General features: G+C 38.0%; 1 long non-coding RNA gene across 1 annotated transcript in view; it reads right to left on the bottom strand.

Annotated features, from left to right (window-relative positions):
• Positions 1 to 26,090, bottom strand: part of LOC111770281 (uncharacterized) — a 102,572-nt gene that overhangs the window by 41,694 nt on the left and 34,788 nt on the right. Inside the window, exon 2 of the long non-coding RNA XR_002803451.2 lies at positions 3,241 to 3,339. This is a non-coding gene — a long non-coding RNA (uncharacterized lncRNA). The remainder of the gene's footprint in view (positions 1 to 3,240; positions 3,340 to 26,090) is intronic.

Raw genomic sequence — 26,090 nt, 5'->3', positions numbered from 1 at the left:
TGGGTCAGCAAACCATGGTGCGTCCCAGTGATGGAACAAGACTCAGCAGCAAAAGGAACACAGTACTGGTCCCCACAGCAACATGGTGACTGCATTGCGCTGAGTGAAAGCAGCCAGCCTCAGAAGACTGCGGACTCTGCGACATTCTGGAAGGGGTGAAACTACAGGGACAGAAAAACGATCAGTGGTTGTCAGGACCTGGGGGTCAAGAGCGAGTTGACGACAAAGGGGCATGACAGAACTTTTGGCGCTGATAGAATTGCTCTATGGCTTGATTTTTCTGATTGTTCCATGACTATATGCTTTTTCCAAAACTGTGCACTAAAAAGGGTGAATTTTACTGTCTATAAATAATAACTCAATAAAAAAGGTAGTAATATAAGTGAAGGAATTCAGTTTCACAGGTTTTTTTCAGGAGGTAGATAAAATAAATATTTAAAATGTCTGTTGTCTTGCAATCCATATGTACAAAAAAATGTAAAGTGTCACAGTTATTAAATGATATGCAGAGCTATTTTTGATATGTTATTAAATAAGAAGCAGGTTGTATAAGAACATGTATGGTATATTATAAGTTCCATTGGGAAACAAACATCCATAGAAAAAAGATTACACCCAAAACATTAACAGTGGTTATCATTAGGTGGTAAAATTATGCATTTTCTTTCTCTCCTTATCTCTATTTTCTAATTCTCCTACAATGAATATATGCAATAAGAACAAAGGTATAAATCCTTCTTACCAATATCATTGGTTTTGACATATAAATAAAGAATTTTAGTGCAAGAAGGTATCTGAGATCATTTTGTTTAATGCACAAATTTAATGGACAACTAAAACTTCAAGAGGTCAGATGACTTCTCTGAGGATCGCAGGGAAGGAACTGGCATAATTAAACGGAACACAAAACTTTTGTACAAATGCTTGTGTATAACAATAACTAGAAAGAATCAATATGTAAGCTGACAGTTATTATTTTTTTAAACTGTGTCCAACATTTCCTTTCCAACCTGATAATGGGGATGTATTTCTAGAAAAGAGGCTGTCCACCATGAAAACCACCTTCTGCTTCATGCCCCCTCTCCCACAGTGGTAAATTAGACAGACAGTGGGCTGTGCCCACACACTGCACCTTAGCAGGAATTATCAGGGCAAGAAATTAGCACACGTTCTGTCCTTGCTTCCACCTGATGAAGGGAACTTTCACTCTTTTGCAAATATGAAATGACACTAAAACAATTTTGAAAGCGTTTTTTAAAAACCTTAATGTACTCTAATACTCTAATAATTGAGTGTGCATTAAGAAGTAATTTTTAAAGAATTTATGCTTACCAGCCTTAAGTCCCACACAGATGAAGTAAAGGAAATCAAAATCAAACATATAATTGCCAGTATTACAGGATTTAGATTGATAAATAAAGGAGATTCATTGACTCACAGAACATTAGAGTAGCTAGGAAATCTAAAAGATCTACTCACCCACCTCCTATCCACTGTATCATTTTAAAAAAACATAGCCAGAGAACTTAAGTAAGAGCTTTGTCCCAAGTCTCACATCATGTTAGGGCCACTGGACCGCAGGTCTCCTTCTAGTCCGCAATGGGAGAGGGAAGAAGCCACAAAGGAGAATGAAGAATCTAATAGCACCCTCGACTTTTCCATGTGCTAATTGAAAGACAAAGCAATTTTTGTTAATGTTGAGTTTAGTTGACTCATATTTTTTAAACTGGAAAGAGAAAACTCTTGGCCTATACAGTCACAGCAGATGATATTTCTTTTGGGGAGGTAGATTTGGCAGATTATTATTTACTATCAAGTAAGCACTGTGTTACTTCTGGTACATTCCAGACGTACTAGTGTTGATGAATTACATTGCTGTGCTTGCAGCCACTGTCTAGCAATATCTGCAGTCAACAAGCTGGCTCACATAATAAGAGAAAGAAAAGTGGGGAAGAAGGGGAGACATCCTATTAATCCTAAATCCTAAATGTGTCAAGAAATCTTCTGGGATTTATTAGGTTGGGAAGTTGCCTTAAGGATCCATTTAACATAATTTCAAAGATAAATGGAGCATGGAGAGCCATCCCTCAGAGATTGTTCTTCAATTGGATCAGCATAATTTGGTGATGGTCTCAAGACATTCAGCAAAATTTTTTAATGAATATAATTTTTGATGCAGAAGTAATATATGCCAAATGTTTTTTAACAGGAAAATGACTCAGAAAAGTATTTAGAAAGAAAAAAAAATAACCCATAATCCACCATACCAAGATCACAACCACAGTTATAATTTTGGTATATTTCCTTCCAGATGTTTTTCTGTATATGTATTTGTGAGTAAATTTTAAAACATTTACTTAAACATAAAATTAATACATAATCCTGTTTTGTACTTAACAGTAGAATCATAGAAATTTATTTTCATGTCAGCAAACACAGATTCACAAAATTTTTAATGTTGGACATGCCTCTGTAAATGGCTATTTAGATTGGAAACAGATTTTTATAAATAAAAAATGTTATCTGCTACATAACTGATTTATATTATTAGTAGATTGATAAGTGTTTCCTGCACAAAAATATCTCGAAGAGAAATAGCCAGATAGAAGAATATGTACCACTTTAATGTCTTCTGTTTCTGCAAAAAATTGTCCTCTAGAAAGGTTGTGCCAACTTATACTACCATCAGCAGTACATGAGACTGTCAGGTTTGCTACTCCTTTGTCAAGAGGAGATATTAACAATTTTTAAAAATAGATATTTTTCATTCTAAAGGTGAGGAAATCATAGTTTTTATTTGTGCTTTTGTTCATTAGTGAGATTGAATATTTTACATATATTTATTAGCCATTGGAATTTTTTCCTTTGTAACTTGACTTTGCCCAATTTTCTATACGTGTTGATATTATACGTGTGAGAGCTTTTTTCACAAGAAGATATTCACAGAAATTCTGATCGATACTAGGATAACGGCAGCTGGCTGAATCTAAATCTCTTCACACATCCTCCCCAAAATCACACGATCAAAAAGAACAAATAATGCACATATGTCCCAGGAGACAGAGAATGCTTCAAATTACTTTTCAGTAGAGAATAAACACTAAAATCCAAGAGATGCTACTACATTTCCTGCTGCCACTGCAGTGTGTAGAGAGTAGTGGGAAGGTAGACTTAAGACACTGCATGGGACATGGATAAAACAGACTAAGTCACTGCACAAAGAGAAAGTCCAACACTAACCTCTTACAGTAAAAACAAATCTGGAACTTGGTGGATGACAGCACCAGTGACAGAGAATTCAGCAAAACTTGAGGTGGCAGTCTTGAATAAGCATTACTTCTGGAAGAAAACAAAAGATAAATTGAGAGGGAGGAATTACTCTTCTGATATGTAGAAGTGAAGGAAAAGTAAATAAGAGGAGGAAGTTAGGGTTCTGCATAAATAAAAGAGAATCACAAGACATGCCAACTGCTCCACTTCCCAACCACCATCACAACGTCGTCCTTTGAAAAACTACACTACACTATACTGACAGAAGAGGATGGTATAAATTAGGAACTGTCTATAAAATGCCTGAAAATAAGAGAAACCAGAACAAATCTAGTCAAAGCCAGTGTAATAAGAAAACAGAGGCCAGTCCGATGACTGAGTGGTTAAGTTCGCGTGCTCTGCTTCAGCAGCCCGGGGTTCACTGGTTTGGATCCTGGACATGGACCTGCACACTACTCATCAAGCCATGCTGAGGAAGCATCTTACAAAGAGGAAATAGAATGACCTACAACTAGGATATACAACTACGTGCTGGGGTTTTGGGGAGGGAAAAAAAAAACAAAAGAGGAAGATTGGCAACAGATGTTAGCTCAGGGCCAATCTTTCTCACCAAAAAAAGAAAGAAAGAAAACAGAATATGCAAATCAAAACATTTCATCTGATTAAAATCCTTCCAAAAACACTATAAAGCAGAAGAAAATTGTGACACGATGCTCTAAATGGAACCAAATGTTCTCAAACATTTATTTGTAATTTAAAAAAGAAAACTACTATCCAAAATCTGAAAACTATGAACAGAAATATACAAAAAAGGGAAGAAATGGAGCAAGAGTTAATTCGTGAAAAAAAGTGAAGAAAAAGAGAAAATCCACTCAGAAATGGAAAATAAATTATGAGGTGCTCAAAAGAGAGCATTCTCAAATGAAGAAAGGCAGGAAAACAAAAAGGAGGATAAAAATAAGATAATGAGAGAAGTAAAAATGATCACAGAGGAAGCGATTGAAATAGAAGACTGGCAAATAAGATCCAACATACATATAATTGGAGCCCATTAAGAAGAAAAAAATATTTTCTAGAAATAAGAGAAAATATAGACATATTGAAAGGGCTCACCATGTACTCGGGAAATTTCATTCAAAATGGTTAATTCTAAGAATATCTGCCCTTATTTTGAAAGAGGGTAAAGATGGTTAACTCTACAGTTGTTGAGTATGGAGGGAGTGAAAAGGAGCTGGGGGACAGAGAGGAAGCTTCAGTGGAAAAGAGACCAAGATGAAAGGGAGAACAGAAAAGGTAATACAGCTCCAGAGCACAAGACGACTTAGAAATACATCCAAGTATATCAGTAATCACAAAACATGTAAATGAACTAAACACTCCATTAAAAAGAGATAGTCAAACATCAAAAATATTTAATACTATGCTATTTACATAATGTTTTTACATTATAAATTATTAGAAATGTTTAAAAAATTTGGCAAAATACCTGTATTGTTTTAAAAAACAATATAAAAAATCAATTTCATTTTTATTCAGCAGCAACAATCAATTAGAAAATGCAAATTTAAAAAGCTACCATGCCCAATAGCAACAAAACACAAAAATATTGAGTATTCAGGGATAAATTTAACAAAAAATGTTTCTTTTTTTGAAGAAGAAGATCAGCCCTGAGCTAACATCTGCTACCAATCCTCCTCTTTTTGCTGAGGAAGACTGACTCTGAGCTAACATCCATGCCCATCTTCATCTACTTTATATGTGGGATGCCTGACACAGCATGGCTTGACAAGTAGTGTGTAGGTCCACGCCTGGGATCCAAACTGGCAAACCCCAGGCCACCAAAGCAGAGTGCACAAACATAACCACTATGCCACCAGGCTGGCCCCATTAACAAAAGACATTTCTTTATAGATAAAACTCACAGAAAGACGTTAAATGATTAGACAGATAAACCGTATATAATAGAGATTCCAATGTTTGCCAATTGTATTCATATTTTCAATGAAATACCAATCAAATTCTCAACACGGTTTTCCATGAAACCTGAAAATCTGGTTTTAAATGTATATGGAAGAACAAAAAACCAAAAAAAAAAAAAAAAAGCTAAGGCACACTTGAATGATAGCAAAGTAAATGGTCTTATATAATCAGATATCAAGACAATATAAAGTCATACTAATTAAGACAAAAGGATGCTGGTGCAAGAATGGCTAAGTAGACCAATGAAACATCATTAAAATAGTGGAAATTCTATTTGTGTTTAAGCGTGGCAGATCAGGAAAGGTGGACTATTATTGTCTATTTCTATAGGAAAAAATAAATTTGATTATTTACCCCTCACAACCCCAAAATCTACTCCAAGTAAAGTCTTACATATAATTACATATAATTAGTCTTATAGAAACTATAAGACTTTTTTAAGATAATAAGGAAACATTCTTCTGACCTTCGGTAAGAGAAAGATTTCTTAAACAAAATATAAAGTGTATAAAGATGCATAAGAAAACATAATAAATTTGACCATAATGAAATTAAAACTCATATTTCATTCAAAGATAACCACAAAAAGGGTGAAAAGATAAGCCACACACTGGGAGAAGATATGTGTAGCACATATAACTGATGAAAGGCTAGTATTTTCACTATATGAAGAAGTCTTACAAAGTCAAGTCAATGGAAAAATGAGTCAAATACAGGAACAGGAAAAGGAAACCCAAATGCCTCATAAATCTTAAAAACCAAGAAAGAAGAATGGTAGAGGGAGAGAAAAAATGTCAACCTCATTAGGAATTGGGCAAAAGCAAATTAAAAATACAATGAAATACCATTCCACACACACCAGATTAGCAAACATTTTTAAATTGACTAATACCAAGCAACCACATGGGAAAATAGTTCGGATTGCCTACTAAGGAAGAACACACACATTTCCATGATTCAGCAACTCCAAGAGAAATACTTGAACATACGCACCAAGAAACAACAATGTCCACAGCACCATTGTCTCAAATGGCAAAATATCCATCAACAATAGAAGAGATAAAGATTTTGTTGTCTATCAGACAATGGATTGCTATACAGTAGTGAAAAATGAAGGGACTGCAGCTACCTACATCAACATAGATGAATCTTGAATCAATGCTGAGCAAAATAAGCAAATAGAAGAATATATTCAGTATCCTTTCAACTTATTTAAAGCCCATAAAGAGGCAAAACTGAGAGATATATTGTTTAGGGATGCATAAGTGGGTGATAAAACAGTGAAGAAAAGAAGAAAATAATTAACACAGAGTGGAGGATGGTAGTTACCTCTCGGTGAGGAGAGTGGGAGATGTTTTTGGCAAGAGGCACATAGTAAGCTTTTAAGTTACTAGTAATATTCCATGTCTTTATCTAGATGTTGGGTACACAACTGTTTATTTTAAATTGTACATACATGCTATAAACACTTGTGTGTATGATATCTGCTGTAATTAAAAATCAAAAGGAAGGTAAGACATGAAACCATAAGGCTTCTAAAAGAAAATATAGACAGCACACTCTTTGATATCAGTATTAAAAGGATCTTTTCAGACACCATGTCTTCTCAGACAAGGGAAACAATAGAAAGAATAAACAAATGAGACTTCATCAGACTAAAGAGGTTCTTCAAGGCAAGGGAAAAGAGGGTTGAAACAAAAAAACAACCCACTAATTGGGAAAAAATATTTGCAAGTCATATATCTGACAAAGGGCTAACCTCCGTAATATATAAAGAACTCACACAACTCAACAACAAAAAATCAAAGAACCTGATCAAAAAATGGGCAGAAGACAGGAACAGACATTTCTCTAAAGAAGATATACAGATGGCCAATAGGCACATGAAAAGATGTTCATCATCACTGATCATCAGGGAAATGCAAATCAAAACTACACTAAGATATCACCTTACACCCATTAGAATGGCAAAAATAACCAAAACAAAAAGTAACAAATGTTGGAGGGGTTGTGAAGAAAGAGGATCCCTCATACACTGCTGGTGGGAATGCAAACTGGTGCAGCCACTGTGAAAAACAGTATGGAGGTTTCTTAAAAAATTAAAAATAGAAATACCATATGACCCAGCCATCCCCCTACTGGGTATCTATCCAAAGAGCTTGAAGTCAGCAATTCCAAAAGTCCCATGCAACCCTATGTTCATTGCAGCATTATTTACAACAGCCAAGATGTGGGAGCAACCTAAGTTCCCATCAACTGATGACTGAATAAAGAAGATATGGTATATATATATATATATATATATATATATATATATATATATATACAATGGAATACTATGCAGCCATAAAAAAGAATAAAATTGTCCTATTCACAATGACATGGATGGACCTTGAGGGAATTATGTTAAGTGAAATAAGCCAGATAGAGAAGGACAATCTCTGTATGATTCCACTCATATGAGGAATTTAAACATGTAGACAAAGAGAACCGATTAGCGGCTACCAAGGGAAAGGAGGGGTGGTGGGTGGTGGGCACAAAGGGTGAAGGGGTGCACCTACAACACGACTGACAAATGATAGTGTACAACTGAAATTTCACAAGATTGTAAACTATCATAAACTCAATAAAAATTAACAAAAAAAAATCGAAAGGAAAGTACCGTAGTGGAAGCGTCATTTGAGGCTGCCTTCTGCTGGAATGTTAGCCAGATGAAATCTTGAAGAGTTTAAACTTGTATCTCTTGGAAATCAAAACCAAAGCAGGCAGGCTCTAAGCCTCAGATTTCAGACCAGCTGGATGGATGATTTTGCATGTGCTATCTGTGTTGGTTATTTAAGTGACAGATTTTCTCTATCTGCCATGAGAAATTCATTTATGAAGCCAGAAGGCACAAAGCTGCATTTGACTAATAAAGTGCTCTGTGTGTCTCATCTTCTCCTTTTTATTTGCTACAGTTGCACGACTCCTGGGAGGACAACTTTCCACTAGCACCTGTGGGCACCAGCCCTAAGTATCTATTGCCTTTTGGTAGAGGTTAATTTATATCAGACTCTAAACGAGGTGGGCCAATGTCTAATTCCCAGATCTGTGAGCAGGCTCCTGAGTAACTCCACCAAGCAGAAGAGTGAGTGTGTGTGTGTGTGTGTGCATGTGTGTGCTATCTATTACTACACAATAGACAGATTATAGGTAGATTGTGGAGAAATAGGAAGATACATACATAAACAAATTGAAGAGAGAGAATCTTTGTTGGGATTTTTAACGTTTATTTCCATGTCAAATCTAAATATATAACAGATTAACCAAAATCAATGTGATTTGTGTTCTCAGATCCAGCCATGCCTGAAGCAGGACTCTACCCAAGGACCATTCAGTTAGATGAGTGAAGAAAAAGTTTCTTATTTTCCTAAGGTATCTAAATGTTTTTAATTAAAAAGTCCTTACTATAGCATAGTGTCACTAAAGACCATTGCATGTAGTGTGACGTGGTGAAAGGTTTGTGGAATGCAACATCACAGCTTCCAAGGCTTGCAAGAGCCACAGAAATGACTGCATTTTGTGGCAGAGAAAATCAAATCTGCAGTGATGTGGACGTTCAGCAGCTGGTGAGGGGGTGGCCGACATGCACGTTTACTGAGGAAAGGACAGCCAGGTTTAATATCACACCTCCCAGCCCCTCAGTGAGAGAATTGTTTCAATATTTGCACACATAATATCTTCACTGCCAAATCAATAAAATGTGATTCTGATATGGAACTGTGTGGAGAATTTTCTGTTTCTCATGTATCCTTCTTTGAACTGGCTGGTGGCTCCACCCTGGAAATGAGAAACCCAAATAGAGAATGGGGGCCCTCCTCCTTCCCTCCATGTTTTCTGAAGAGAATAGAAAACAGCTCCACCTAAGGAATGAAAACTTAAAATGCCTCCGAAACAAGAGCTTGTGGAGATTGGGGAAGAGAGAAAAGGGAGAGGTATTAGGTTTGGCCAAGATTTTCAATTAATGTAATCCAGATGTTGGTCTAAAATGTAGAGAACATTATTTTGAAACCCCTGTTCTGTCATTGTGGAAAGTCCATGCTGGCCCCCAAATTTCTGTGAATTTCTAGGTTCCTTATGTTCTCAAGTTTCACCTGCAGAATTCCTCCCAGTTTTGAATCATCTTCTCATCTTCCAATCCAGATAGGGATAGCATGATTTTCACACCAAACAAACAAGCAAACGCAACTGTGAGTGGGGTGGTCTGTAAGCATCAAATGCACGTAGCTGACCCTTCAAGTCCTTCATCACTCCACCGAGTCGCTCCCCCTCCTCCCTACACTCACCCCAACTCCTCGGCCATGGCCCCATCAGTTCAAGCATCTATCTCTTCTGTTGCCTTGTCTACACTAACCTGTACTTCTCCATATTTACCCCGAGCATTTATCAAATGTTTTCCTACACAAAGCAACCAAGAAGAATTTGGGTTTCAAGTGTGAGGTTAATAAAGTTTGTCGCAATGATATGCAAAGAACCAAAGAGAGTGGAAGTGTCCCCAAAGGAGGGCATTTTCTCTGTGTCCCCAACCAGTGGCGTGTTTGAGGGAGAGGGAGAGGCTCAAGGGCAAGGTCCTTTGTTCTGGGGACTCAAGTCTGTGGAGAGTGCACCAAGGGAGGGCAAGAAGGGAAGGGTCCCAGGCAGGGAGCGCTGGAGCAGGGGACATGCTAGACACTCAGACATCCAAAGACAGGAAGAGCCCCTGCCCTCACTTAGGGACTAAGAGTGATAACCAAGTTTCCGAGACTTTGTGAAACTCCCTGTCTCCCTAAGCAATGGTCTAGGCTTCTCGATTCTATTTTCTACTCATTAAATCTTTTTTCTAAAACGTCATTTGGGGCTGATGGTGGAATGAAGGAGGAGGGACGGCTTAAGTTTACCCCAGGCTTAGATACACTTTTAAAAAGGCAGTATCTTTATCATCTCCAGTGGATCTCATCTTGCTCTCAAATTCATATGCCCAATGACGGCAAAAGAAAAAAAACTTACATTTGTCAATTAAAGTCATCTCAGCCTCTTTTTGTCTCATTCAGTCTTTAGTGAATTAAACATTCATTCAGTTCAAAGTTCAGACTCTCTCGCAAGGCTGATTATTTCTTCTCGAACGTCTTCCTTCGTCTTCCTTCTCTTCAGGCTGTGTCCGTGCAGAAGTTACACAACTTTGTAGGGGGCTGGGGGGAAGGACCTCTTGGCTGTGCATCTCCTCCTTGAAGTGGAGTGGCTCATCTTGTGCCTGGAGGTGCAGCTGGTTCCACGTGGTTCTTTGAGCACCAGCCTGGCACCCTTTGCTGAAGTCCTTGGTCCTTGTCTTGGACTCCAGTTGGAAGTCTTTGCCATTCATCATCTCCTAATCCTAGTCCTTCTGCTCTCAAGAATTTTGCATCTTACCAAGGCAGGCAAGAACGTCAAGGTCCCTTATATGTCTTTCTGTGCTATAGGACAAGGAAATCCAAGAGGGCTTGACTCACTGAGTGTCTTCCTAAACACCCCAAGCAGCCATTTCTAGCTGCAGTTGCTGCACTGACTGGAGAGTCTCACCGAGACCAAACAGGAGGAAGCAAATTCCTTCTGCTTCAGTTCCACCCTCAATCTATCAGGAGTTTTTCTCTCTTTTTGCTGCTCCTTCCTTCCCACCCCGTAACTCTGAGCTGAGGCACAGAGGAGTGAAGTGGTGGGTACAAGACAATTAGCTCAGGGGAGCTGAGGATTTGTTCGTTCAACATCTTTGTATTGAAAACTTCCTATATGCCAGACACTCTTCTAGGGTCTGGGGATACAGCAAACAAAGCTGCTTGAGTCCCTGTTTTCTTGGAATTCATGTTCTAGTCATGGTGGAGAATTCAGAAGCCTATAGACACAAAATATATACCATAGTCAGTTTGGCATCAGTATCAAGAAGAAAAAGTGAAGCAGAAAAAGCTTTAGAGAGTGCCTGAGGTATAGTTCAGTCAGGGTCATCTCATATAATTAAATTGATGATTCCCCAGCCATTCCCTGGCAACTAGTTATAACATAGAGAGAACTACAGCCTCCTCAGATGCCCTCGTGTGTGTGTGTGCATGTGTGTGTGTGTTGGAGGGTGGGGGGGTGAGGAGTGTTGAGGGCAAAGGAGATGTGGAGAGTGGACACCTAAGAAACAGTTTTTTCTAGAGAAGAAAAATGATGAAGGGGTGACGCCCAGATTTTGCAGCATATATACTTAGTATTCATCTCATGAAAAGAAAGAGGAAGAGAGGAGAGAAGAATGGATCTGAAGCTACCAACCCAGCTGATTTGTTTAGAGAAAGGCAAAGAAGGAGCACAGGGAGCAGAGAGACTGGCACAGGTCCTCCCATGCCAGCTGTGGAGCTGCTCAACAGGCAGTGTTCTGGATGTGCAGGACCCAGCATCTTCAAGCAACACACATCCCAGAGGATGTGCCCTGAAAGAAAAATTCTTCCCAATCTCGATTAAAACTAGTGCCAGGCTGGCCACAGGGGAGGGCTTAGTCACCAGGGACAGGTAGTGCTAGGCCAACCAAGGAGAGACATGATTGTTCCAAAGATTTCTCCTCCCAAAAACCCAGTATGGGACAAAGCCAAGTGTCCCAAAATGCCTAAAAGAGGCAAAAGGACCAGGAAATGTTAAATACTGGAAATGATCTCAGAAACCATCCAGCCTAAACACCACATCTCAAACGTATTTTTCTGGGAGCACAAAGGAGAGAGAAGAGAGAAAGTTAGTCTTGGGAAGATTAAAAAAGAGGAGGCATTGGTACTCAGTCTTGAAGGACGCATAGGGGTTTACCAGATGAGCAAGGAGGAGATAGGCAGGTGACCCAATAACGTGATATCAATATCACAATACAATAACAACATCAAGGGAGTATCTCCCTGGGTCTGCTCACCCCAGCCTAGTCCATTAGCCTATTCTGGTAGTGTCGAGGGAGGTCTCACGGTTCCCCCACACTCGTCTTTTGGCTCTGCAGTGGGCATCCCTGCTGTGCTGCATGAACAGGACAACACACAGAAAAAAGGACATCACAACATTTATCAACAATGTTAGGTAATAGAACCAGACTGGCCGTTCCATGACGAAACTCCAAGTGACCGGGGATAAAGTCAGAGAGAGAAATCACCTGGCTTCTCCAACCTTAGTAAAGGTGCCCCCATTCCAGGCCCCCGTATGTCAGCTCACCGCAGAGGTCGTGGATACAAGTTTCTCCACCACCTCTTAGCTCTTCTCTCCAGGCCAGGGAGGAGCACTGTCAACACAGGTGCCATTTCCCAGTGACCACAGAATTTGCGAGTGCAAAGCTTTTAAAGAGAAAGCACCAAAAGAGGTAGGACTAGAAGTCTGCAGACATGGGTTCTAGAAACAACTCTATTCCAACTGACTGGGTGACTTTAAACAACTCCCACACCCACTCTGCACCTGTGAATTGAAGGGGTTAGTCAATCATCTCTGAAGCCTCTCCTGGCATGATTTCATGTTTCTACCACAAAAATTCTAAAAATACTAACATTTTTGCCTGTCACCATCTATTGAACTTTGGATTTAACTACCATTTAATTCTTATTATTTTGTGAGATTCCAGGCCACTGGAATGTCATAGGAACATGTAAGCATCTGAAATGATTGGCCCCTTTTATTCCTTTTTACCAACTCTTAGGACAAACAAAATCCATAGCAACACAGGCATTCAAAATAGTTTTGACTTTCCGTCAGAAAATATTCTAATTATAAGCACATAGTGTAAGTACAATGCTTTTCCCACGTGGTCCTTACTTGGAGCACTTGCCATAATTTAAGCTGGCAAGGTACTTTGAAAATATATATGTTGGAATTTGACTCAGAACAACTGTCTTTCCGGGTTTCCACTGACTGCAAAGGGAGTGACCTGGTGAGATGGACGTGTTTTGGGTGCTCTCTAGGTGCTTTTACGAGTGTTTTTTCTCTTTGATGATTTAAACCATATGTTGAGGTATTTATAGAATTACTTTATCAGGAATCCTCCAGTTTGAAAGTAATACCAAGGCAGAGCCCACAAGTTTGTGCAAGATGTGAATGCACACACACACACACACACACATACACACACACACACGGTGAGGTATAAATCATCCTTTGGCCTCCAGCAGCTGGACTGCCGTCTTGATAAATAGGATCTGTCACAGTAATTTAATCCTGAATTGCTCCGAAACATAGTTTTGGTGCAAATATAAATTCTGTAGAGTAACAAATGTGTTAAGCCTTTAACAAATGGATGTTTAATGACTGAAAAAAAACAAATAATGAAAAACAAAAATGACAGGATTTGATAAATTTATCCTGTAAGTTTGCAAAGCTTGTAAAATATTAAGAGGAAGTGACATCACACAATACTTCTAATAATGCCCTTGAAAAGCCATTCTGTGATAGATTCTGCCAAGGCCCTGCTGGAGATCTTGCTACTGAATAAATTCAAAATATTCAATGTCTCCAAGACCTGCAAGGCATACTTACCTAATGATGCCTCATTAATAACTGTTACGTACTTTAACATATGTGTCTGAGGTGGCGATATGTTTCTCTCTTCTGTCAATTCTGCTCGACGAATACTAAGTTCGAAAATGCTGTCTTGAGAAGGATCTGAGGCTGCATCTGGGATGAGAGTCCTGACTGATTGTTGATGTCTGCAGTGGGAGAGGGAGGCAGGAGTGGCCACATCTGTTCTGCACATCTTCACACATCTCCAGATGTCCATGTCCTGAACCACTATGCCTGGTGCCACAGCACAGTCTTCCTCTCACACAGTTTTCATCATGTCACTGTCCCCTTCCGGAATTTAAAATAGCTCCAGATTGCACTTCAGATCAACTATAAGCACTATTTAAATTTTTATATCACTTGACTCCATTTTTTTTTTTTGAGGAAGATTAGCCCTGAGCTAACATCTACTGCCAAGCCTCCTCTTTTTGCAGAGGAAGACTGGCCCTGAGCTAATATTCGTGCCCATCTTCCTCTGCTTTATATGTGGGATGCCTACCACAGCATGGCTTGCCAAGCAGTGCCATGTCCGCACCCAGGATCCGAACCAGCGAACCCCGGGCCGCCAAAGAGAAATGTGCGAACTTAACCGTTGTGCCAGCGGGCTGGCCCCACTTCATTCCATTTCTAACTGCCCTACCCCTCCCTTTTCCACCTTCACAGTTAGGTCCTCAATTTCTTTTCTATTGCTCCTTGCAAAATAAACCCTCCATGTGAGTCACTCGATCGCCTCCTTGTTTCTCCATCGTCTTCAAGTATCCCCACCTCCCTGCCTTTACTCATGCCATCCCTTCGCCTCCGTCTGCCTGCCTGCTTCTCTGGGCCAGTCCCCTCTTCAAAGACTCAGGTTTAACATCCAAAACTGTTTGTACCAGGCAAATTTCTGATTCCTATTTTTAGCCCCATTTCCTCAATCCTATGGTATATATTTCATACTGAATCATTATATTCTTATTCTTATGCTAATTTATAACCATTGTCTGATTATTTCAAGAGGGTTTTTCCCTCTTTTCAGTTAAAGTGTATGTACCATAAAGACAGGTACCATATCTTCTAATTTTCCACACCCCGCAACTAATGCTTCTTACCTGAATAAATGTCATGTCTTCTTTTTGCTGTTATGATATACCAAAAAGAGTCACACATTATTTTAAAATATCGTATTTTTTACTGTGCATTTTATGGAAAACAAGTAAATAATAAAGGATAATAATGTTTTCTCTGTGCTTTCTACGCCCAGACACAGGGCCTTATTTGCATTATCTCATTCAATGCTGATAACAACCCTATGAGGAAGATAGTACTACTAATCAACTTTTTCCAGGTGAGGAAATTAAGGTTCAAAGAGAGTAAGAGACATGTTCAAGGTCACACAGCTAATAAGTCTTTCTATTGTCCCTCACTGTCTCCCCTTCGACAAAGTTCAAAGAAGGTAAATGCCTTTTATTACAAAGAACAAAATTAGTCCAACTGGAGAGGTCCAGGATGTTAAAAGATGCAAATACTTTGGAATCCTCAGTTGACTAAGAACCTTCTTTTTTATATAAACAAGAGAAGAAAATACGTCACTTTATTGTAATCTCAACAGAGAAAAGCTAATGCTATCAAGTTGACATTGCAAAATCAGGCGTCTGCTCTTTTCCATAGGCAGAAGCACACAGGATGAATTTGTTCCATCCACTCACGTCTCATGTTGATATCACTCTTCTCAACTCCCAGGTAAACAATCCTTTTGGTTTTTACTTCCTTTTCATTGCCTTTCTTATGCTCTCATCCAAAACAAAAACAGCCAAGAAATGAATAGGAACATAACACACGTAGAAGAAGCAGGGCTTATATTACTTCCTGTTGATGAAAAGTAAAAAGCCTCCCATACTGCATGATTTTATTTCTGTAAGATTTATTTTGGAAAAGGAAAACCTATAGAAAGAGAAATCCAATCCGTAATTGCCAGGGGCTGGGGTAGGAGGAGAAGGTTGAGTATAACGGGGCATGAGAGGACTTCTAGGATGATGCTAGTGTTCTGATTCACTGTGGTGCTGGTGGCTACACAACTGTGTTCATTCGACAAGACTCACTGAACTAAATAGCTGAAAATGATGAACTTGGGGCCGGGCCAGTGACACAGCAGTGAAGTGCGCACATTCCGCTTCGGCGGCCCGGGGTTTGCCAGTTCAGATCCAGGGTGTGGACATGGCACCGCTTGGCAAGCCATGCTGTGGTAGGCGTCCCACATATAAAGTGGAGGAAGACGGGCACGGATGTTAGCTCAGGGCCAGTCTTCCTCAGCAAAAAGAGGAGGATTGGTAGCAGATGTTAGCTCAGGGGTAATCTTCCTCAAAAAAAAAAGAAAAAGGTTAACTTCACTCTATGTAATTAGACCTCACTGAAGCTAGTTTAAAAATAAAATAAAATAAAAAGCCTTGAATAATTTGAAACTAAATCTGATAGTAGCAAGAGAATATAGATCTTGCCTGCATGTGGCTATACACAACTTGCCTATTATAATATGTCCATAAGTTCAGATAGTAATCTAGTATATGGTAATCAGGTTTTTTCCTCAAAGAATTTAAGAGTAGCAAGAGCATTTCCGTTAGACTGACACAAGCTTTTGTGGAATTGATAGAATTCCCTCGAAGAAGGCAGGATCACACAGCCTGAACCTTTTCCCCTCCAGTGAAACCGTAGTTGGAACGTCAGCAAAGCATTGGTGAGACAGACCCTTCTTAGGGAGGTTGCCTCTGCCAACACCTTTTCCAGTTGCAGTCTTTTTAATTAACAAGACAGATGGTTCTCTCAACCTAGACTTCTAAGTCCCAGAAGATGATGCATTCAGGAATCCTTCAAACCTCCCTAAAACAGTACAAATGAAGTAACCACTTAAAATCATTAAACTTCTGATGTCAAAATAAGGAAATGAAAGATCAAATGTCGCAAACTACCATTAGTCCACTACCTATCAGAAACAAATTATTTTAACTTTGTTTGTTAACATAATAATGCTACAATATTACAGTTTCCAGTGACTATATTACCCAGAATGTTCCAGAAGAGAAAAAGACTAAACCTTTCATTTCCTTCACTTCCAGTGAGATTTAAAAATTGCCTGTTAAAAATGTGCACATTATTAATAATAATAAAAACTCACTATGAATTTTACGAAAATATAGTTAACTTCTCCCAGTATATTTTGAGGCAAATCCCTTCTGTGGATTTTCATTATCCTTTTTGTGATCTTAATCATAATATTTATGTGCTTAGTCACTATAAAACTGTGAGAGTTACATTAAACTATCTAAATTTTATGGTAAGAAATTTTAAATGTTTCAGGCTATAAATTGATTTTGAAGAACAGAAAGAAACTGTGATCATTACCTAATTAAAGTAACTCCTTGCCAAATGCAGAATAGTCTGACTTTGTAAACGTGTTTCTTCGGTTTTGGGGTTTTTTAAAATAAGCTTTGTTTTTTTTCATTATTACTCCACATATAAGAGAGATCGTATGATATTTGTCTTTTCTCTGTCTAACTTATTTCACTTAGAATAATGCCCTCGAGGTCCATCCACGTTGTTGCAAATAGCAAGATTTCATTCTTTTTATGGCTGAATAGTATTCGTTAGATATATATATGCCACATCTTCTTTATCCATTCATCCATTGATGGACACTTACGTTGTTTCCATATCTTGGCTACCGTAAATAATGCTGCAATGAACATGGGGGTACATGTACCGTTTCTCATTAGTGTTTGTTTTCTTAGGTAAATACCCAGACGTGGAATTCCTGAATTATGTGGTAGCTCTATTTTTAATTTTTAGAGGAACCTCCATAATGTTTCCCACAGTGGCTACACCAATTTACATTCCCACCAACAGTGCATGTGGTTTCTCTTTTCTCTACATCCTCACGAACACTTGTTATTTCTAGTCTTTTTGGTAGCCATTATAACAGGTGTGAGGTGGTATCTCATTGTGTTTTTGATTTTCATTTCCCTGATGATCAATGATGTAGAACATCTTTTCATGTACCTATTGGCCATCTGTGTGTCTTCTTAGGGAAAATGTCCATTCAGATCTTCTGCCCAGTTTTTAATCAGATTGTTTGGTTTTTTGCTATTGAGTTGGATGAGTTCTTTATATATTTTGGATGTTAATCCCTTATCAGCTATATGATCTGCAAATAGTCTCTCCCATTCAGTAGGTAGCTTTTTCATCTTGTTACTGTTTCCTTTGTTGGGCAGAAGCTTTTTAGTTTGATGTAGTCCCACTTGTTGATTTTTGCTTTTGTTGCTTTGCTTTTGACGTCAGATTAAAAAAAAAAAATCATCACCAAGACCTATGTCCAAGAGCTTACTGTGTTTTCTTCTAGGAGTTTTATGGTTTCTGGTCTTATGTTCAAATCTTTAATCCATCTTGAGTTAATTTTTATGCATAGTGTAAGGTAGTGGTCCAGTTTCATTCTTTTGCATGTGACTGTCCAATTTTCCCAACACCATTTATTGAAGAGACTATCCTTTCCCCGTTGTTTATTCTTGGCTCCTTTGTCATAATTTAATCATCCATAAATGTGTGGGTTTATTTGTAGGCTCTCTACTCTGTTCTATCAATCTATGTGTCTGTTTTTATGCCAGTATCATACTATTTTAATTACTGTAGCTTTGTAATACAGCTTGAAATCAGGAAGCATGATGCCTCCAGCTTTGTTCTTCTTTCTCAAGATTGCTTTGGCTATTTGGGGTCTTTTATGGTTCCATACAAATTTTGGGATTGCTTGTTCTATTTCTGTGAAAAATGTCGTTGGAATTTTGATAGAGATTGCATTGAATCTTTATACTGGTTTGGGTAATACACACATTTTATACAGTATTGATTCTTCCAATCCATGAGCATGAAATCTCTTTCCATTCATTTGTGTCTTCTTCTTAATAATTTCTTTCATTAATATCTTATAGTTTTCATTATACAAGTCTTTCACTTACTTGGTTAAATTTATTCCTAGGTATTTTATTCTTTTTGATGCAATTATAAATTGAATTGTTTTCTTAATTTCCCTAAGCAAATGGGATAACTAGTGAGAAGATTGAATCAGTAATCAAAAACCTCTCAACAAACAAAATTGTAGTACCAGACAGCTTCACTGGTGAATTCTACCAAATATTCAAAAAATTAATACCAATCCTTCTCAAACTCTTCCAAAAAATGGAAACTATCTAAATTTTATGGTAAAAAATGTTGTGTTTCAGGTCATAAATAGATTCTGAAGAACAGAAGGAAACTGTGATCATTACCTAATTAAAGTAGCTCTCTGCCAATGCAGAATGATCTGACTTTGTAAATGTGTTTTTAATTCTCCTATTTCAACAGAAAATAAAATATAAATAAAAAAATACAACTACTTAATGGTCTTATGCCTTCACTTCTAAACTGGGTTGTTTTTTAAGTAACAAAAGAAGCAGATAAGAGGACTGGCCCATAGATTTAAATGTCATTTGTGTATAACAATGAGGATAAAAATCTAAAATTGTTTTCAAATTGTGATATCAGTCAATAGTCACCCTATTTGCCTCTCCTCAAAATTCTGTAAAAATTCTTTAATAACAATTAGCTTCAGATTATGTTAGATCCTACAAAGACAGTGTTCTTCCTAGAAAGAGACAGTTCAATAAAGGAATATAGCAATTGAGGTTAAAACACATCCACAGATGTTAAAATATCAGTCTTCTCAAAGGACACGTTCTGAAAATTGATGGGCTGAGCAAAAGGAAAGAACTTAGAATCTTCTTGAGATTCTGAGTCTTGTTAATAGGTGCTGTTTTCTAAAATGTTTTGTTACACCTCTTTCAATGCAAACCTTTGGAATCAATATGGTATTTTTGATACTATGCTTCACTATTGGGCAAATAACTATGGGGAAAGATTTTTTAAACTCTTTGAGCCTTATCTATGAAACGGAGTCACTGGGTATCCCATAAGGTTGTTGTGAAGAGTAAATAAGATAACACATGAAGCTCTTAGAACAGTGCCTAGTATACAGTGAACACTCTGCACGTGTCAGCGATTATTGCTGTTGTTATTGCTGCTCTTGCAATAGTAGCTATAATTCTTGGAGCACTACTATTTTCCAGATATTGACATGCTTTAATTTTCTTTATCTCTTCAAAGTGGTATGGCTTCTCCACTTTACAGATGGGAAAACTGAGTTTAAGTAAATTGTCCAAGGACACATCAATCTAGACAAAGCCTGGATTCATACCAAGATCTATCCAACATTGCAGCATGACCCTTTGTCCTTCATCTTCACACATTTAAGAGAACATAAAGATGTTCTCTACTCAAAATAGTACGATGAAGCATAACCTATGAAAAAGGCAACATCCAAAATCTTAGAACACCATCCTTTCTGCGCACTAAGAGCATTCATATTTATTCTCTCATGAGTCAGATAATTAATCTTGAAACATCCCAAATAAAGCACATCCCATGTGCTGGCCTCAGTGAATGCTTAGGTGAATTTTTGAAGTTTTGTAGGTGAAGTAAATGTTCAATCCTAGCTAAAAATGTGCTCTAGTCAATTAGCAGAATAATTAACCAGAATCATTGTAGCTTAGTAGCCTCGTAAGCAACTGGTCAGAGGCAAAGTGTTCTATTCTCAAGAGGAGACTAAGGTTCCCTTAATTGTTTCTCCATCTGTGATGCAGCAGTTTACCATTAACTTTTCCTATAAGGCCGTCAAGAAGAATACAAACTCACTGCTTATAACCTACACTTGCTGTTCTCACATTTATTTTCTATACCACATCGAGAGCATGGTTTACATTTTTCTTGAGTTATTATTTTTGTTTACATAACCAATTTTTTCAGTGAGTGAGACAATAGGCAGACTATCACATTCTTTTTTCCTTCAGTTAGATCACAGAGCACATTTTTCAAGTGCAATTGAAGTTAACCAAATTCTAAATAGAAGATGGTTCTTATCACCACATCACCAAGTTCATGACTATTAATCTGCATAGACAGGCCTATTAAAGGCACAGAAACTATTTAAACCAATGGTAATTGACCAATAAAGCATAAAATACGACAGAGAAGAAGAGTTTTAATGTGTTATGATGGACCCATTGGACAAGTCTCAAAAGACACAAAAACATGGGGTCAAACCATTCAGCACTGACCAAAACGATTGGAATTTTTGTTCCCACTGGCCCATATACCCAACAAGATTTTTCAAAAAGAATAAAACAGCATTGTGTATAGTAAAAACAGCTTGTCTCCAGGATAATTTCTCATTCTCAATTGTTTGAGTTTTCCAGGTCAAACCAACTGAAAAAGAAAGTCCTTAAATGTCTATAATTCAAGAGCAATAACATGGTTATTTAATTCATGGTTTGTAGTCTAATAGTTCAAAATAGGAAGGATAAGCAACCATACTTCCCATCTAAAATGTTGAGGGAGGGAGTGCGGGGGGAGCTGACATCTGCACTACCAGTGCCACCATGGCCAAGTATCATCATGGGATGAAATGTGGACATTGCCAGTTAGCATACAGTGTTACAAGGTGCAAATTCCTGAATGTAGTCAATGTGGAAAGCTGGGCTTAAATCTGACATGTTAGCATGTAGTTGGTGTATCTCCAATCTCCATAATTTCTTACCCTGACGTCTTTCATTACACTCATTAAGAAAGAGGAGGAGAGTACATATGGTCACCAGATTCATTTTTGTTTCTGAAAGAAAGCCGTATTCCATAATTACCCCTTACCCATCTTATTGCTCCAATTATTACTGAAACTTTGAAATAATTCTTATTTGACATAAGCTTTTTAATCAAGAATAAACAAGACCACACACCCTCTTGATTGATGCATTAAAAACCATATGTCTATTATGATAAATACCCTCATGGAAAAAAAAAGTTTTAGTGAAAAGCCAAAAGCCAAACTAAGTGATGGAATCAGACTCACCTCTTTCCCATTTATCACCTGGTCTAATGTTGCCCTGCTTCAGGATATCGAGCCCTTAATGTGCTGAATTGGGTGTTAGCGTGTGTGCTTTCTGTCAGAGTATTTCAGTTTGGTCTAGAAGGTTCAGAGTATGATTCTGATCTCAACTTTGCCACACTCCAAGAGTGACAATCACAGAACCAAGAAGGAGAGAAATTGAGTTGTGACATAAAACTTAGAAAAATTAGGACCTGACAAGCAAGTCTGCAGCTAGATATTATCCATGTTTTTAATTTTCCCATCTGAAATTTTCCAAGCTTAGCTAGATGGTATCACAGAGGAGTTGGATAAAAATAAAATTCTAGATATTGAATAGAGAATTTCGATACCTGACATTAAATAATCAACAAGTGAAATAGGTGCAAAATATTAGGAACGTAGACATCTATTGGGAACAGTTCACTCATATAATATGTGCAAACGCATATAGTGTGCAAAAGCATATGAGAGAGCAATGTGAGATCCAAAGGCACAGAATAATGACACAGAAGAACCTGAAATACAAGATGCAAAAAGGAAGAAAGAAAGATAAAAAGAAACAAAAGACAAAAGAAAATATTAGAATACAGAAAAATCACAGGACTGAAAGGGGAATGACTAAAGATACAAGAGAAAATAAAGATCAATCAATAAGTTGAAAACAATATTTTATTTCGTAAATCTAACAAGGTTGCAAAGTTTTCAGCAGAGTTTTGGTTGAAGATTGGTGTTTTGTTTTGTTTTTTACTGCTGATATTATCAAAGATTGAATAAATTCCAGACTTCTAGGCTGAGAAACTGAACATTAATGAGACCACCAATTGGCTGCAGAAATCAAATTGTGAGAGAGCCATTTAGAGGGGAAAAAGAGCTGTGGCACCTCAAAGTGACATGACTGGCAGCAGTGGGGAATGTGTAATTGTACCACGTCAGAGCTGGAGGCATAAATCCTCACAGAGAGGATTTTTGCAGCCATGAGAATTAATAAGTACACCAAACATCATCCATACTTGATAAACATTTGTTAGAACAAACTGAATGAAAAGGAGTGGGTGAAATACAAGATCCAGGAGCTAAGAACAGAGTGTTCAAAGGTGCCCTCAGCTGTGAAAATAAGTCAACCAAACAGAGCTAGAAACAATTACAAAATCAGAAGGAGGCAAAAAGTCAAGACAAGGTGTCAAGCATGCCAAAATTACAGAATATTTAAAGGGAGACATGGTCACAGTGTCAAAAGAAAAGAAGCAATATAAGGGAACTGAGTGGTAACTGTTGGGGGAAACAGTGATTCAAAATGTTCTCTGTAAGGAATGCAATCCTTAAAATTTTCTGAAAACTCTGTGGTTAAGAGTTATAAGCTGAAGCAATTTATGATAACAACGATCAAGAATAACTATTCAGATAAAGCTAAAGCCAATTTCAGCTAAGAAAAAAATTAAAGCTATTGAGAAAAGGACAACAGAATAAAAGGAAAGAAAAAGATTCTAATGGGAGAAAACATCATTTGTACTTTGATAAACTTCATGACATTATGCTGCTGCATAACATTTATTCTATTTCTTCTGCTTTCTTATAATTAAATAAACGAGTGTTTCTCCAAACTTCAGGGAGACTAAGACCTTCCTAATGAATATTTAGAAATAGTTTTACAAAATACCAGGAGTCTTAACTTGGGATTCTTGAGTGTTGCACTTCAGAAGGTCTGTGACACGTTTACACTGCATTCCATCCCTCCTGTTCATACGTGGAAGAGGATCCATGGTTACCCTCAGATTCTAAGAGGATTTAATAGCCTATAAAAGGTAAGAACCGCTTTTCTAGAGAAAGCAGTACTTCAACCACAAGGGGAAATGTTTCAAGGTGTTTTGATGGCATTCTGGGTTTACCACTTTCCCTTCCATCTCTATGGAATTAATGCTCTTCTCTTGGGCTATCTCTGTGCTTTGAGTCTCACGTCCCCTCTGGTTCTTTTGGCTCCGTTGCCCCACAAATATTGTTCTTCCTAGGATTCCATGTCCAGTGCCTTTCTGTTCTTTTTTTTTTTTTTTTTTTTTTTTTGGTGATAACAGATCTTTTTTTAAATTTCAGGTGTACATCAGTGCATTTCAATTTCTCTGTAGATTACAACATGTTTTCCACCCAAAGACTAATTACCATCCATCACCACACACATGTGCCTAATCACCCCTTTTACCCTCCTCCCTCCCCGCTTCCCCTCTGGGAACCACCAATCCAATCTCTGTCTCTAAGTGTTTGTGTGTTGTTGTTTTAATCTTCTATTTATGAGCAAGAGCATACGGTATTTGACTTTCACCCTCTGACTTATTTCCCTGAGCATAACACCCTCAAGGTCCCTCCATGTTGTCACAAATGGCAAGATCTCATCGTTTTTATGGCTGGGTAATAGTCCATCGTGTGTATACACCATATCTTTATCCATTCGCCCCGTGATGGGCACCTAGGTTGCTTCCAAGGCTTGGCTATTGTGAATAATGCTGCAATGAACATAGCGGCACATATATCTTTACACATTCGTGTTTTCATGTTCTTTGGATAAATACCCAGCAGTGGAATAGCTGGATCCTGTGGTGGTTCTATCCTTAATTTTTTGAGGAATCTCCATACTGCTTTCTATAGTGGCTGCACTCCTACCAGCACTGTAGGAGCGTTCCCTTTTCTCCACATCCTCTGCAACACTTGTTATTTCCTCTGTTGCTAATTACAGCCATTCTGACGGGCATGAGGTGATATCTCATTGCAGTTTTGATTTGCATTTCCCTGATAATTAGTTATGTTGAGCATCTTTCCATGTGCCTGTTGGCCGTCTGTACATCTTCTTTGGAGAAATGCCTGTTCAGATCCTTTGCCCATTTTTTTAATTGGGTTGTTGGTTTTTTCGGTTCTTGAGGTGTACGAGTTCTCTATATATTTTGGATACTAACCCCTTATCAGATATATAGTTTGCAAATATGTTCTCCCAATTGTTAGTCTGTCTTTTCGTTTTGTTGACGGTTTCCTTTGCTGTGCAGAAGCTTTTTAGTTTGATGTAGTCCCATTTGTTTATTTTTTCTATTGTTTCCTTTGCCCGGTCAGACATGGTACTTGAAAATATGCTGCTAAGACCAATGTCAAAGAGCGTACTGCCTATGGCAGTTTTCTTCCAGAAGTTTCATGGTTTCAGGTCTTACATTCAAGTCTTTAGTCCATTTTGAGTTAATTTTTGTGTATAGTGCAAGATAATGGTCTACCTTCATCCTTTTGCATGTGGTTGTCCAGTTTTCCCAACACCATTTATTGAAGAGACCTTCCTTTCTCCATTGTATGTTCTTGGCTCCCTCGTCGAAAATTAGCTTTGCATAAATGTGTGGGTTTATTTCTGGGCTCTCAGTTCTGTTCCATTGATCTGTGTGTCCGTTTTTGTGTCAGTACCATGCTGTTTTGATTGCTATTGCTTTGTAGTCTATTTTGAGATCAGGGAGTGTGATACCTCCAGCTGTGTTCTTTTTTCTCAAGATTCCTTTGGCTATTTGGGGTCTTTTAATTGTCCCATATAAATGTTAGGATCCTTTGTTCTATTTCTATGAAAAATGTCGTTGGAATTTTGATAGGGATTGCATTGAATCTGTAGACTGCTTTAGGAAGTATGGACATTTTAACTATGTTAATTCTTCCAATCCAAGAGCACAGAATATCTTTCCATTTCTCTGCGTCTTCTTCAATTCCTGTCAGCAATGTTTTATAGTTTGCAATGTACAGGTCTTTCACTTCTTTGGTTAAATTCTTTTTGTTGCAATTGTAAATGAGATCGTATTCTTAATTTCTCTTTCTGCTGCTTCATTGTTGGCACGTGGAAACACAGCTGATTTTTTTATGTTGATTTTGTAATCCTGCAACTCTACTGTATTCATTTATTATTTCTAAAAGTTTTTCCATGGAGTCTTCTGAGAGTCCCAGTGCCACCAGGCCAGACTTGCCAATTCTTCCTTGGGACTTGGCACTACCTACTGCTCAAAGCCCCCTTTAATGTGATGAACCTCAATCAGAATCTGAAAATATGGCCCATTTCAGGAAATTGTGGTGTACTATCCACCTGCCAGGGCACCCTGTTAGATCTTACTGACAATCTTCACCCTCATGGACTTTTTCTTAAAGAAATAAGTAATCTGTTGTCCTTTTGGCTGCCATATCCTGCCATCCTGAGCTTCCTCTCACTCCCCAAAAGTGGTCTTTTTCTTCATTACCTGTGCCTGGATCTAAGTCTTGCGCCATTATGGTTTCTATGGTTCTACCCTAGTTTAACCTTCCATGCCTAATCTGG

This window comes from Equus caballus, chromosome 24 (genome assembly GCF_041296265.1).
Source record: "Equus caballus isolate H_3958 breed thoroughbred chromosome 24, TB-T2T, whole genome shotgun sequence".
Lineage (NCBI taxonomy): Eukaryota > Metazoa > Chordata > Mammalia > Perissodactyla > Equidae > Equus > Equus caballus.
The sequence above is the reverse complement of the archived record's forward strand: the minus strand, read 5'-3'. Positions and strand labels throughout refer to the sequence as shown.